Raw genomic sequence first — 15,624 nt, 5'->3', positions numbered from 1 at the left:
CATATCTAGCACAGTATTGAAAAATCAGTTGTCATTCCATTAGTATTTGTTGATCAATGTGTAATTAAGCTAAGACCTTTTATAGGTCTGAAATAACTCTGTGTTTACTGTGAGGACTCTCTCGATATTCTTGAATATATTACCTATTTCCTTCACCTGCTTCTGATTCAGTCTTCAATGCATTTTATCATAAAGGTGCAATACTGACCAATATGAGCTTTATTTCTGTTCCCTTCAGCTATTCACAGAGGCATCAATAGACACTGAAATGATAATAGAGGTCATAGTTAGTGTCTGGTACTTGTACCAAATACACTACTTATGATTTTATCTCTCATCTTCAGGTGGAAGACAGTATCTGACTCACAAGACTAATTAACTTGCTCAAAGGCACAGTCTGGGGGATTCAAACGATCCACTTCACTTGAATATCAGTGTTGAATATTTTGACCATGAATACAGGTCATCTCTGGCTGAGTCTCACACACAAACCTGTTGGTGAATTTTTCCTGAGGGGACTCTAATTTATGGATTTGTGCTTATAAATATTGTGTCTGTGGAATACTTTATAGGTGGTTAATACCATTTATGGTATGATGAGATAGATGAATTGCATGTTGAAAGTAACATGTGGAGGAAGGAGGGAAGAAGGCAGTGAAGTAGGTTGACATTTTGGATTTATGACCTTTGTGGTGACAAACATTAAGACAAAGAGTTAGTGAATTTCCTACCATGACTTTGACATTTCTGCTCTTTTATATCATTGACTCACATGCCAAGTTCATCAAATCCTTCTCAGCAAAACAGTATACAGTAATGAAGTGTGCTTAATGTTTAATAATTTTTTATCCAAAAAGTTGATGAATCAGTGAGTCAGAGCAAAGAGGCAGAAGAATACTTGTTTTCTTCTCTGCGTGTGACTTTGAGGACAAAAAGTATTGGTCATGAATTGACTGTAGAAAAATGAGGTATACTTTGGAAAAGATGAATGCAAATGACTGGCATACTCTGGGTTAAAACATATACTAATTTCCATATTATTCTCCTCTGCCTTTGCTGTTAATAAAAACACATTGTGTAACAGAGATGTTTTTTCAGATGCTGAAAAAACAAATGGATATTTCTTTCCCAGTACACACAGATCCCATTGATTTAATCAAGTTATTGTTGACTACCCTAATGTTTGCTAGTAAGAAGGAAGTTAACCAACTCCTAAGTAAATATGTGTTAGAAAAGCTAACAAAGAACATCATTGTTGTTATTGTTAGTTGTGGAAAAATAATTGGTAGTTTCCTTCTTTAAGAATCAAGTTCATTTTAACAGCCTAATTAATTTTTAATTCAAGGCTATACCTGTATAACTGCTTTGCAACAAAATATTAAAATGATTAAAATGATACTTTTCTGTGTGATCCTGATGTAAAAGAGAGAAAGCAGTATCATTTTAGCAACTGATGATATTCCAGACCCAAAACTTAAGTTTTTATTTAAAGCTTATGACTGTCCAGAATCATTACCACTTTGGAGGTTACCTTAAAATTTATGGATTTTTTCTGTTCCTACAGAGTACCAAGTATAAAGACCACAGTAAATAACTTTAGCATTAATTGAACAGTGTTTCTGTAATATATATGAATCCATTCTGTACATAACAAACTGTTTAGTGTAATTATAATAATTCTGTTTTCATCTCCATTCCTTTATGATTCAGCCACTAATGAGAACTAACACGAATCAGAATATCTGGACTAGACATTTAAACTAGCTAATATTTCTGCAGGAAAAAATATTTTCAATTCTGAGTATCTAAGGAAAACAACATATTGGCCTTTATACTGAGATGCTCATTTGAGTATTAAATGCAGAAACAATTTTGTGATCTTACTATTCCTAAAGGACTCTTTCTCTAAAGAATACCCCCATATGAGGACTTAATTTTAGGATAAAAGATTTCATTGGTTGTCTTTTTCTAAGGTTTTTTGATTCTCAGAATTTTTGTTATCTTGTTCTGAAAAGAATTCACTTATTAATATTATTTAAATTACATTATAATCTATATTTACATTTAATAATAAATGTCAAAAATTTAAATATGAATTTCAAAATAACAATCTGCTTTTTTATGTCTGTAATGAGAGAATAGTGCAAATTTCTTATTGACAAACTCAAGGCAGATATATTTGTTTACTTGACCAAACCAAACAAAAGACATGTTGGTTTCCGAATAGTAGATTTGGCCCCAAATCTATCACTGACAGTGAGCTCAGAGGACATCAGAAATATTCAGTAACCGCTTTCTGTAATTATCGGCTTGAAGAAAAGTTAGAGAATATCTTAAGGGGGGGTAGAAATATATATCTTGACATCTCGCATTTTATAATACATTCATGGATATTTTCTCTATTAAAAATTTAATTAAAAGCTATGGCACTACAAGGTCATGATAATTAACTAAGCCCTTTTAATTCTCATAACATGTCAGCGAGTGATATCTTTTTGTTCATGTAATTGATGAAACATGTCTAGGGGTGATAAACTTCATTTTAGGTTACATCAGTTCAGTTCAGTTCAGTCACTTAGTCATGTCCGACTCTTTGCAATGCCGTGAACTGCAGCACGCCAGGCCTCCCTGTCCATCACCAACTCCTGGAGATCACCCAAAGTCTTTTCCATCGACTAGGTGATACCATCCAGCCATCTCATATGTATTACTAAATATTTGTATAATTATTTGTTAAAGTTCAATGAATGAAGCAAAGATCTAAACATTTAATCCCACTTCACTTAATGTTATGTAACAGGTCAGTTTACAGAAAAGACAATGAAGAACAAAGAATAAGTAAAATTTGAAATTATACTAGCTTATATATTAATAAACCTATTTAATTTGGTACAGCTGAGAATATCTAAAAAGTAATACCTACAACATATTATATATACAACATACTAATGTATCCAGCACACAAACAGCACAGTACAAATGAGAAAATCTGAAAAGTAAATCAGTAGTGATATATTATTTATTATCAGTTTTACTCTGGCTTTGCAATTTTATTAGCGAAGGTTAAAACTAGAAACCTCACCCAAAGGTATTAATCATTCTGCATTTTCATTGTTTGCTTCACAGCTTTCTTTTTACTCCATTTCAAAGCCTTTGATTAGTTTTCCTCTGCAATAAAACACTTCACAAAATTATAGAGGAAGACTGCACTGAACCAAAATTGCATGGCTGAAAACTGTATTTATGATGAATGAAAAGGTGTTGAGGAGGAAGTGACCATCTCTGAAGTAGTCCAGAGTGTACCTGAAGCTCTCCAAGAACCAGACCTGCCTACAACACTGCAAAATTTAGGATTCTAAGTGCTCCCCAAACACCCCTCTCAGTCCCTCTAAAACAGAGTTCCCTTGCTGAGCTTATGGTTAACCTCTTGATCTAAAATGTTATTTCCTTTCTTGCCCAACACGTGTTCCCCTTAAGACTGAGGACTATCAAAGAGGGGACTGAAACTGAGAAACACCATGTGGGGCCCTCCTGGGCCTTCCACGTCCTGTTTCTTGTAGAAGAAAAGGCTTCAGCCTATTAAACCTATCCTGAGTGCCAAAGGGTAGATTCAAACAGTTACTAATTAGGGAAGAAAGGGAACACAGAAACAAAGAAGTCAAGAAACAATAATGCAGAGATAAAGCAGGGTCATGGTTTCTTCTCAAGGGATACATAAAAGTGTATCTCTGAGATCTTCTACTGGAAAGGAGGTCTCCACCCAGAAGGAGGAGGTAACTTCAGGCTGAGCACAAGCCTGGAAATCCCAGACAAGTTAGAACCAGGAAGCTGATGATTGAGATTCTCTGAACACCACCCAGTTACCTCAGCTCCAACCAATCAGAGCAAAGTTACACACCCTGCAGACCTCTCCCTAAATTTTGCCTATAAAAACTACCAAATGCAGCTGCCCATTCTCCTTGCTTTATCATGCAATAAGCCTTTCTCTGCTCCAAACTTTGATGTATCTATTTGTTTGGCCTCACTGTGCTTTGGGCACATGAACGTGCATTCGGCAATACTCCTTGGAAATGCTATGCATATCTGGTGAAGTTTTCAAGGATAATTAGGGTTTACATTTTAATGTCATCAAGGATGAGAACCCTTAGAAAAGAAAATAATACAAAGAGTAAGTGAGTGGATGTTACAAACTGGTTGAACTTAGAAAATAGTCACAATAAAATAGTGACTATTTTATTAGTCACAAAAAATCCACAAATTACATGATTCCATTCATATGAAAATCTAGAAGAGGGAAATATCTGTAGAGGCAGAAAGTAGATTAATGGTTATTTGGGGGGGTGCAGTTTCAGGAGGTAACAGCTAAAGGGTTGAAGATTTCTTTTTTGACATGATAAAAATCTTCTAAAGTTGACTGTGATAATAGCTGCACATATCTGTGAATAAACTAAAAGCCACTAAATGGTATACTTTAAATGAGTGGAATCCCCTCAACTAATAGAATATGCAAGTATTCCATTCAATAAAATGTAAGTCAGGGTACATGATCCTTTAATCTCAGGGACATTTCATAATGTCACTACAGATTATCTTTGAAACTACTATGTGATACTGGTGATTCGCTTAAATACTGACTTACAACTCTTGTATTGTTTGAGAAAAATATTCTTGTTAAATAATTCCACATTCTATCTGAACATAATTAAAGTTCAGCTCAAAAAACAAAGAGTTGTTGACAGAATGAATAGCCCAAGATACATCAAAATCAGGATACAGTATGAATATCTGATGTATTTATAGATCACATTTATATAAAATAACTTAGAAGGACTAACCAATGTTACCTTTGTATAATAATTTGAGGACATTCAGAAAATCCACCCATTTCCCGTCAGCATGCACATGCATGCATGTACTCATGCACACATGCATGCATGTGCATGCACACACACACAATTTCTTTTAGTAGATTAGACTCTCACCACTACCTCCTTCCCCAGAAGACTAAATCATAGACCATGTGATGGTTAAAAATCAGAGCTCTGGAGTGGGACAATCCCTGGAGTGGGACAATCCCTGGGTTGGAACTCCTATTCCTCTATCCTAGTAGCTTTGGGCAAAGCCATCAATTCTCAAGGTCTCTGACTTTTATGTGTAGAATGGAGATCCTAACAGTAATCACCTTGTTTTAAAAGGTAAACAAGATAACACCAGGAAATAGATTAGCCAGTGTTGGACACATACTCAAGAAATGTTAGCTGGTATTAATGGCAAATTAACAAAAGTTACTTACAGGGCTCAGAAATAATCAAGCTGGCCTGTTTTAAGGTGGAGGTTCCACCCAGTCTGGCAGGTTATCTTGGTATTTGCATAGGCCCTTAGGGCAGCCAGACAGCTGGCAGGCCCTTTGGAGCCCTCCTCTCTTGAGATTCCCTGGTTCCTTCTGCCAACACTCAGCTCCCATTTCCTCCAGCTAGGTCAGCTCCCTGTTTCCACCCTCCTTGTGTTAATAGAATTCCTAGAAACACCTCTCAGCTGAACCAGCTGTGCTTACCCAGTATCATTCCAGTTCTCTCAGAAATGATCTTGATCTGTGAGCAACCTTCCTGCCTCCCCTTGGAGAAGGGGCACTACATCAATGTCCCTAACACAAACCAATGTAGTTTCTCACTGAACCACCAGAAACTTGTGTCTAATCTGAACTGGAAGTAAGCTCTGACAATCAAGTCTTTGTTTTAAAAGACCGCATCCTATTAAAATAAGTCCCCATGCCTTAGAAATTTTTCAAACAACAAAAGAAAACTAGAAGGAAATTTGCCAAAATGCATACTGTAGAGGCATCTGGGTGGTAGAGTTAGGGGCTGTGTGTCTGTTTCTTCACTCTGTTCTGTACTTTCAAAAATTCCACAGTGAAAACAGAACAATTCAGAAACCAGAAAAAAATATTTTAAAATGTATCTTGACGAGGGAGGTGGGGGCAGTAGGGAAGAATAAATAGTGTGTAAGTAAAGTCTAATTTTATGAGACTCGATTGTGAAGTGGTGAAAGGGGGAACTGAGCAGAGTGCAATGTAGAATCCTTGAATGAAAAAGAGGGAAAGTGGTGTGTGGGGAAGGGTGCTGTGCTGTGCTTGGTCACTCAGTCGTGTCCCATGAACTGTAGCCCACCAGCTTCCTCCGTCCATGCAATTCTCCAGGCAAGAATACTGGAGTGGGTTGCCATGCCCTCCTCCAGGGGCCTTACCAACCCAGGGATCGAACCCAGGCCTTTTGCATTGCAGGCAGATTGTTTACCTTCTGAGCCACCAGGGAAGGGTGAGACGTGGGCAAAGTAAAGCTATTTCATGAGTTCACCAAAGAGCAGGGTAAGCCTAGTTTTTAAGGTACATTAAAAATTACCACTTGATTCACTGGTAAAAATGTCATCAAGTTTGTTGGTCAACTAAAACAATCAACCATTTGAGCCAAAATGACAAATGCAAAAAGCCTGCAGACATAGGGTGTAGGGTATTATTTTGTGATTCCAAATTCCAAGAGGCCATTAAAATGGAAATAGAAGATTTAGTGAGAAAGCACTAAAACAAGGTCATATAAACGTGGACAGTTCCAGATTTAAAAATCTGTGAGTTAGTGTATAAGGGTGTCATATGGGCAGTCTCTGAATTTCAAACTATCTCCACTTAAGTCTAGGCACAGTTAGTTATAAGGTGTGAGAACATGAGGAAATTGTTAAATATCGTCTTTACGATGGGGATAATTTTATGACCTAGTTCTTAGAACCATTAGAAAGATTCAATGAAGTAACACATGGTCAGGGTTTGCCTGCATGCATGCTCAGTTGCTCATTTGTGTCCGACTCTTCATGACCCCATGGTCTGTAGCACACCAGGCTCCTCTGTCCATGGGATTGTCCAGGCAAGAATACTGGAGTGAGTTGCCATTTCCTCCTCCAGGGGATCTTTCTGACCCAGGGATCGAACCCAGGTCTCCTAGGATTCCTGTATTGGCAGGTAGATTCTTTACCACTAAGCCACCTGGGAAGGCTGTGGTCAGGATTTAGCGCTCATTAAAAATCAAGAGAGTTAGACTGAGAAATCAAGAAAGCTGAGCACCGAAGAATTGATGCTTTTGAACTGTGGTATTGAAGACTTGAGAGTCCCTTGGACTGCAAGGAGATCCAACCAGTCCATTCTGAAGGAGATCCGTCCTGGGTGTCCTTTGGAAGGCATGATGCTAACGCTGAAACTCCAGTACTTTGGCCACCTCATGCGAAGAGCTGACTCATTGGAAAAGATTCTGATGCTGAGAGGGATTGGGGGCAGGAGAAGAAGGGAATGACAGAGGATGAGATGGCTGGATGGCATCACCGACTCCATGGACATGAGTTTGAGTGAACTCGGGAGTTGGTGATGGACAGGTAGGCCTGGCGTGCTGCAATTCATGGGGTCGCAAAGAGTCAGACACGACTGAGCAACTGAACTGAACTGAAAAATCAAGCATGTTGATAAGAAAATGATTATGAGGATGAAGATTTTACATGAAATAAGTAAAACCTAGATCATGTAAAAGTTGAAGTCATACCAAGGGCTCCTTTTTCCAATTAGTAAAAGGAAGGAAATGATCAACATGTATGTTTTTAAAAGGAAGGACATCATTTAAAGTCACTTTTTCTCAATGAGACTCTTCCATGAGCAACCTAAGATTGGTTGCATAAGACTACCTGATGTTGTTTAACAACAAAAACTGTTCCTGGCTAGTTAAACTCACTTAAATTTAGCATTATAAAGAACAATTTTAACCAGTGATCCATATATTGTAAATTTTATTATTCGTCTCAGCATTTACTTCAAATACATTTAAAAAATCATCTAAACCCTGCTGACAAATGAGTCATATTACCCAAACAATAAATATCTCAAGAGTATTGAAAGCAAATTCTACTCAACTTCTGTTTCAGTATTCTCAAGGCTAATATGCATAAATATGGCAAATGCACATTTAATTATTTTATGACATTTCATGAAAGTCTGTTTTGGGCTCATAAGAGTACTGTTTGCATTTTGTTTACTGCGGCACTCAGTGGCTGAGTGCTTTCTTAAACAATTTTAAAAACCATGCTATAAAATGATGGGGAAAACATTTTGAAAGGGGAAGAGCAGATGTTTTGGGACACAAAACACGGAAAAAATGAGCCCACAACACAAGGAGACTCAGGTGCAGTAAGAACTGAAAAACAAAGAGAAGGAAATTGTCTTTTCTATTCTATTAATCTGCTGTTTTCCTTTTCTTGTTTTTCTTAAGAAGAAAAGCTGTTTGGAATTTCCTAGGTATCATATCACCTAAGTTGCTCAATACAATTTACCTAGATTTGGTCAGAACTGAAACATATCAATATCTATCTATCTATCTATATATATATACACACACATATGTATATGGCTTTGGATAGTCTATAAATTTTTAAAAGATATATTTCATGGCATCAGCAAAAATATTAATAGTAGAGGCAGTGTGTCATTCATTTCAGTCAGGACCTACAGGCACTATCCTTAACAAGTAGAATCTAAAGCTGGATGAAATAAAGGCAGTGCTAAGGCCAAATCTGACCTCTGTACCCTTACACAGAATTAAACTCGGAAACCGAGTTTTGGGCTAAAGTGGCTCATCGGTAAAGAATCTGCCTGCCAAAGCAGGAGACGAAGAGACACCAGTAAGATCCCTGGGTTGGGAAGATCTCCTGGAGAGGGGAATGGCAACCCACTCCAGCATTCTTGCCTGGAAAATTTCATGGACAGAGGAGCCTCGAGGGCTACAGTCCATAGGGTCGCAAACAGCTGGACACAACTGAGTGACTAAACAGAAACAGAAAAGAATAGCTTTCTTGCTTTGTGAGGAAAATGGGGTCACAACAAGCTAATGCGCTCAAAACTGTGTCCTCATTTGGAGAGGATATGCAGAAATTTTATAGCAATGGTTCAAAGAGAGTGTGATCAGCTCAAGGACATTCTTCTGATAGATGTGATGAGTAGGAGTCAGCATCATCAACCTTCAGGTTCCAACCGGTCTGAGGTCTACATGCTTATGGGCAGCATACCATGTTAATCAGTAACTTCTCCAACCTGGAGGGGGTTTGGGTATCTGCAAAACACCTCAAAAATAATGTTGTGTGTATTGATGGGGAACCAGAACCTTGCCCCAAGGTTGCACTGTTATTTTTCTTGACTTTATTTCTTTCTTGTCTAACACCCCCTCCTTTTCCTAATTGACAACTGTTTGTGCTCATTGGAACTCAGGGGAGGCCATGAAGGCTGAATGAAGGCTATTTCCTGTAATCAAAAAAATGGGGGATACAGAAAGACTTTGTGCCCAGGAGCCCCACAGGGCCTTGCTTGGTATCAGTGCCAGTGACACTGAGAAGTTTCTATGAAAGAGAAACAACTACAAAAGAAGGTAAATACCTGTATTATTGGATGGTTATAAAGAAAAAATATGTTTGCATCTTTCAGGAACCTAGCATGCTGTCTGGAACTTCATAAATATTTGACTTCTTATCAACACAGATTACTAGGATTTATGATTTAATTCAAGCTGAGAAAAATACTCAACTTTATAAATAACAGGCAACTTTAAGATCTCAAATTACACAATTAGGGGAGATATTTAATTTCCTGCCTGTATTTGTCCTGTAATCATGCAACTGAACGGTGAACATTTACTGCAGTTCTAATAACCTGTACTTCCTCCACTGATTAACAAAGTAAATAGAGCTAATTTGAGTGAGGCAGAGGCTACAAACTGTCCTCTATTATCCATTCTCTTCTTTCTCTTTCATCAAAAGAATCTTTGAATGCTAGTTGGGCACATGTTTATTTTGAACAGAGGTCCATTTCACCTTGATAGCATAGTATCACCAAATAACTAAGTTCTAGTCAGTAGGACTGAGTAGAAGAGGTATGCCTAGGCCACGGACAGGATCCCTTCTCCTGATCTTTCTTCTTCCTGCTCTGCAGGATATATGTGTGATGAGACAGTGGGAGCTGAAGCAGCCACCTTGGACACAAAATAAAAGTTGTATGTTGAGGCTGGCAGGTCAAAAATACAGAGGTATCTGGTGATGATGGATCAACATGCCAAACTAGGACTAACTTAAATTTACTTTTACCTCAGGTTTTTTTCATCATTCTTTCATGGATCTAGTCAAATTTAAATATAACTGAGACAAACTCTGCTCTCAACACTCACAAAGTTATTGGATTTGTTTTCCTTCCACAGTTACTAATGGAAAAGAAAAAAATGTTAGGCTATATGTAATCCTAATAAATTACTTCAGCTGTCCAGAAGTGAGTGATGGGTCTAAAATAGATAGGAGTATAATTAAAGTTGATAGTTAAAATGAGACATAAATAGCTTATAGGTACTTAGTGACATACGCATTTACTCAAAGTATTTATTGCTTCTCTCTGAAGCATTTGTCATCTTGTTAATATCCTTCAGGGACTGATGAATCTGCTTGCCTTTTACTTATTTTAAATGGAATTCTGTTTTAAAAACAATTAAGAAGGAATTTTAGAGAGCCCTTTGTCATTATAAGACTGGATACCCTACTAACATTCCTAATTATCAGGCCCATATTTTTTTCTGGAAAAGCTACTTTAATGGACTTAACAGTAATGGCCATGATTTTCATAGGAAATATGTTTTTTTCTTTCTCACACCAGGCAATGTTCCTCATCCCATGAGTTCAATTACTATCTCTTTATCAGAGCAAACACATAATTGTTTGCTAAGACATGTGCTTACTCAGTTTTGTCAATATGCAATGCATTGACTACACATCGATTTAGACTGAATACTCTGCTAATTAAAATATAATCTTGAAAACAATAGAATTCCAATCTTCCCAAACATGCTTATTTCCCTTCAAAATGCAATGCCCCTGTTGCTCTAATGTTGCACCTTTAAAACCTGATGCTGCTTCACCTGGGCTTCCCTCGTGGCTCAGATGGTAAAGAATCCGCCTGCAATGCAGGAAACCTGGGTTTGCTCCCTGGGTTGGGAAGAGTCCCTGGAGAAGGGAATAGCTACCCACTCCAGTAGTTGCTCCTGCTTCATCTAAGACCCCATTTTCTTCACTCCAACCCTCATGAGTTTTCATCTAAACCAGGTAAATTCCATTTTGAAGGACAAACAGTACCTCCTTACTCTTCATTCAGATACAAAGATTCTTAAGAAACCATAATTTGGTCTTCTCTGGAAAGAGAGGCTGGAGATGTGATTCTGCTTTTAAAAGTGTTTAAAAAAAATTACTGAGCAGAAATATGTGTATGTATTTCTGCAGGTCCTAAGAAGACATGGGTTCCACTATGCTTCCAATTGTTTTCATGAGGAAGAGACCTGGTCCTCTTTCAGCCACAGTGAAAGGTCTTGGGGGCTGGAAGCCAAATCTGCAAAAGACTGAACTATCAATATGTTAATCAAATTATAATCAAGAGTGAAATACAGCATCTAAAAGATCTCATAAATGATAAAAATGATTTTAATTAGGAAATAAATGCAATATTATATTATTATTTTGTACATCAAAGATCTAGTACACAAAAATTAAAAGATGGACACTCATTCCTAACTCTTATCATAATTCAATAGTAGAATTATAATTCTATGTAATTCTCTAAAACAGAATTGTATCTGTGTAGTATTTCATTCTAAAATATTGTATTTTTTAGCCTTAGATCCAGTTGATTATTTTTAATGTCTTTCCTGAAGAACTATGGCTCACCTCCAGTAGGTTCTGGGGATGAAATTACTTGTGCCATGAGGATGAAGGAGGCAGGCATATAACAAGGGGTTGAGGACTGTAACTGAGTATTCTAGAAGCTTGATTTTACATATTTTCTAGGAAAAATATGATACCTTCTACACTGCAAAATTCTATAAAAGTACATAATTTAATAGATTCTGTCCAGCATGCTCACAATTTACTAAATAAAATTTAAACACTTGTTTTAACCCAGATAGCAATTGTAGTATAATAAGTGCTTACTGGGTCCACTGAAGAAATAAACTCAGAGAAATTACAGGGCTTCTGAAAAGTTAAAAACAAAGTCAGGGATGCAGCTTGTGTCCTATCACTGATTCTCAAATTTAAGCATCATAATCATTTGGAGGGATGATAAAACAGTTGTTGCAGTGCAATCCACATGTTTCTGACTCACTAAATCTGGGGCATTTCCAATAAGTTCTCAAGTAGTGCTGATGCCACTGGTCTAGGGACCACACTTGAGAACCACTGTCCTATATTAAGGAAGAACATAAGGACATCAAAGAGGGAGCTCCATCTTCCCTCCAGGAAGGCACAGCCACAAATGGTGTCAGACTAAGCACCTGAGAAAAATCTAGAAGACATGGTTCCCTAATAAATTATGTAAACTCACTGTATTGAAGAAAGCCACTACTGAAGACAGGAACTATGGGAAGTGACATGAGAAGAGAGGCAAAGTGATGTGCCTGAGGGGGAAGACCAAAGACCAGTGGACAACAGTGAATGCACGAAGATGAGAAAGACAGGCTGGGACCTGGGACCTTTTGTTGTAGTGTTGCATTGCTTAGACCTGGACAAACATCTCCTCGAGCAACAAAATAAAAAGGAAATATAAGGGACTAAAAGTAACTGCATGCACGCACGTGTGTGTGCTAAGTCGCTTCAGTTGTGTTCGAGTCTCTACAACCCCATGGTCTGTAGCCTGCCAGGCTCCTCTGTTCATGGGATTCTCCATGGCAACTGGAGTGGGTTGCCATCCCCTCCTCCATGGGATCCTCCCCACCCAGGGGTTGAACCCAAGTCTCTTATGTCTCCTGCATTGGCAGGCAAATTCTTTACCATTAGTGTCACATGGGAAGCCTGCAGGCATGAACAGTTCAGGCAAATTCCAGACCACAAGTTACAAAGAGACTAAACAGCCCAACTCCCACTCATGAAGAGCCAGGGACACAAGAAGAGAGTTGGGAGGAAAAGCAGGGTACTGTGGCCCCCTGAACACACCCACCAGCTGGAGGGGTGGGCAAACCACCTAAGCCACCCCTCCAGCCCTTGGATACACCCCTACACTCACTCCAGTTAAGGAACCAGCTCTTCCTACCTCGCTCAGCTAGCAAGCTGGCAAGTGAACCTGTTACTTGTTCTCACTGCAGCAGGGATCCCGATAAAGCCTTGCCTGAATTTCTTGTCTGACCCTTGATCAATTTCTGTTGATTAAGGAGGCCAAGAACCATGGTCCGTAACAAAGATAGCCACTAGATTTATTCTTTCAACATATTATATATTGACTGAGCATGTATTATGTGCCCACAAACTGAGCTGGGGGTTAGGTACTCATTAGTGTCCCATCAAATAGAAAATGCTTCAGCTTTCTTGAACACTGTGGCTAGGGGAAATAAACAATAAGTAATTATACAAATCGATGTAAAACATATCAGATATATCTATAATATATAAATGCTATGGAGAAGAAGAACAGGGCAGGGTAGGTTGAATTTAAGTGTTCATTTTTCACACAGGGTGATGTGGGAAGGATGCCCACCAGATATCAGACATAAGAGCTGCTGCAAGAATCTGAGACCGTTCCAACTGGTAACCTTAGCAATTATTTATCCTCCAGATGCCAAGATTAGTACAAAGAACTCCAGATAGAAAGGGTGTAGAGTTCATGAGAGCCCTCTAACTTAGAAGTCTACTGTATTCATACATTCACAGATCTTGTTCAAGTAAGTCTGGGAGAGAAGAGAAAGCATTTATTGGTTTTGTGATCAGTCAGTTTATAGATTCTGAACTATATCCCATCCACAGATATGCTGTGAGAGATCAGGCTTAGGAAATAGATTTGCATATTTCATATTTTAGGTCTCAAATGAAATTCCTCTAGCACACAATGATCACGACCAGGAAACAGTAACACTATTTATGTAGTTGTTCTAATTACAGCAACGCTTCCTTCTTTCACTTTCAGGATGGCAGAAAATAGGACTAAGGTCAGTCAACATCTCTGAAAGCATCTAGCACAGATGGTTCAATTAGGAAGAAAATTCTATGAATTCTAAGGTAACTTTTTTTTTTTTTCATCATATAGTAAAGAGGCAGAAGGAATGAGGATTCCCTGTCAGGCAGAGCCCTACCTTTTTAAATATATAAATGCTTACACCACAAAATGCAAATGCTCATGTATTTTATCCAAATTAAGTCTACTTTGTTCTGACCATATCAGAAAAAGGAAGAAAAAAAGGAAAGGAAAAACACCCAAAACAAAGACTGAAAAAAGTCTCAAACACTTCTTTCCATGTGCTCCTTATGTGGGCATATACATGAATTCTGTTTCCCTCCACATTGAGAACTCTTCGGCACTCACAGTGAAATATGCTGTTTGTATATTACTGTTAGTTAATCTCTTAATTTTCTCCATTTTCATGAGGTCAGTTCCTAGTTTCCTCTTTTAAACCACAGCTACATCAAGCTGACTGCTACACTCCAAAGCATAAGACTTATGGAAAAAAGCAATTGGACATTCCTGATCCACTGATGGTTGAAAATACTTTCTGAATTATCAGATCTTTTTAAAAAGCCCGTGGTACATTTAATTATATAGACATATTTCCTCTGCATTGCTTTTTAAGCTTTGAAAATATCAAAATCATGACATGACATGAGAAGAATTCTATTTTGACAAAATGAAAAACACAAAAATTCTTCTACTCAGAAAAAAAGGAATGTAATGGAGAAAATAAACACAAAAATAGAATTGGCTGAAAACCAGCAACCACAAGAAAAGAAGTGCTGCAGGAAATGGAACTAATCAGTTACTATAGGGAAGATTTTTTTCCCAGACTTTCTTGGGTTGAAAAAAATTACAAATTAACATAGAAACTAGGAGTTTGGACAAAGCTACATATGTAGTCTTAAAGAATTTCATGTGACTATTTATTTTTTGAAAGGACAATAGACTTTTTATTTAGTGAAATTTTTAAATTTAATCTCCTTGAGATTTTTCTGATATCTTAGTGAAACTTTGATTAGCAGGGTGAGAGCTTTTGAAGAATAAGGTCTATATAATCATGCCATGATATTTTTTCTAAAGATATAACTGTTTTTGTCCCTAACAAGTCATTTCAAGGGTCAGTGCATTCAGTAACAGACTTGCTTTGGCTGAATCCCCACTCAGCTCAGCAACCTAGAGAATAGCCTTCCTTGAATTAGCAGTTATCTCCACACTGGCAAATTTTGTAATATGAAAGTTGCTCCCTCCAGTTATTCTCTTATCATAGATCACTCATATTGTTTGGTTATTTCGGTATGTGTGTGTGCACTCAGTCACTCAGTCGTGTCCGACTCTTTGTGACCTCATCATGAACTGTAGCTGCCAGGATCCTCTGTTCGTGGAATTGTCCAGACAAGAATACTGGAGTGAGTTGCCATTTTCTGCTTCAAGGGGATCGAACCAGGGAGGGATTGAACCCATGTCTCTTGCATTTCCTGCACTGGCAGGTGAATTCTTTATTATCAGTGCACCAGCTGGGAGCCCCATTTTGGTATAAAACATACCAATTGCTTTTTAACTGTTTTATGCCTAAGAAA

General features: G+C 37.8%; 1 protein-coding gene and 1 long non-coding RNA gene across 40 annotated transcripts in view; one reads left to right on the top strand and one right to left on the bottom strand.

The window, feature by feature from the left end:
- MAP2 (microtubule associated protein 2) overlaps positions 1-15,624 on the bottom strand; it is a 301,176-nt gene that overhangs the window by 185,327 nt on the left and 100,225 nt on the right. The window lies entirely within an intron of this gene.
- Positions 11,046-11,566, top strand: LOC123332172. Its single transcript, XR_006548935.1, has 2 exons — positions 11,046-11,163; positions 11,338-11,566. It is a non-coding gene; the product is annotated as an uncharacterized LOC123332172 (long non-coding RNA).

The sequence above is a fragment of the Bubalus bubalis genome, chromosome 2 (genome assembly GCF_019923935.1).
Source record: "Bubalus bubalis isolate 160015118507 breed Murrah chromosome 2, NDDB_SH_1, whole genome shotgun sequence".
In the NCBI taxonomy this organism is placed as follows: domain Eukaryota; kingdom Metazoa; phylum Chordata; class Mammalia; order Artiodactyla; family Bovidae; genus Bubalus; species Bubalus bubalis.
The sequence above is the reverse complement of the archived record's forward strand: the minus strand, read 5'-3'. Positions and strand labels throughout refer to the sequence as shown.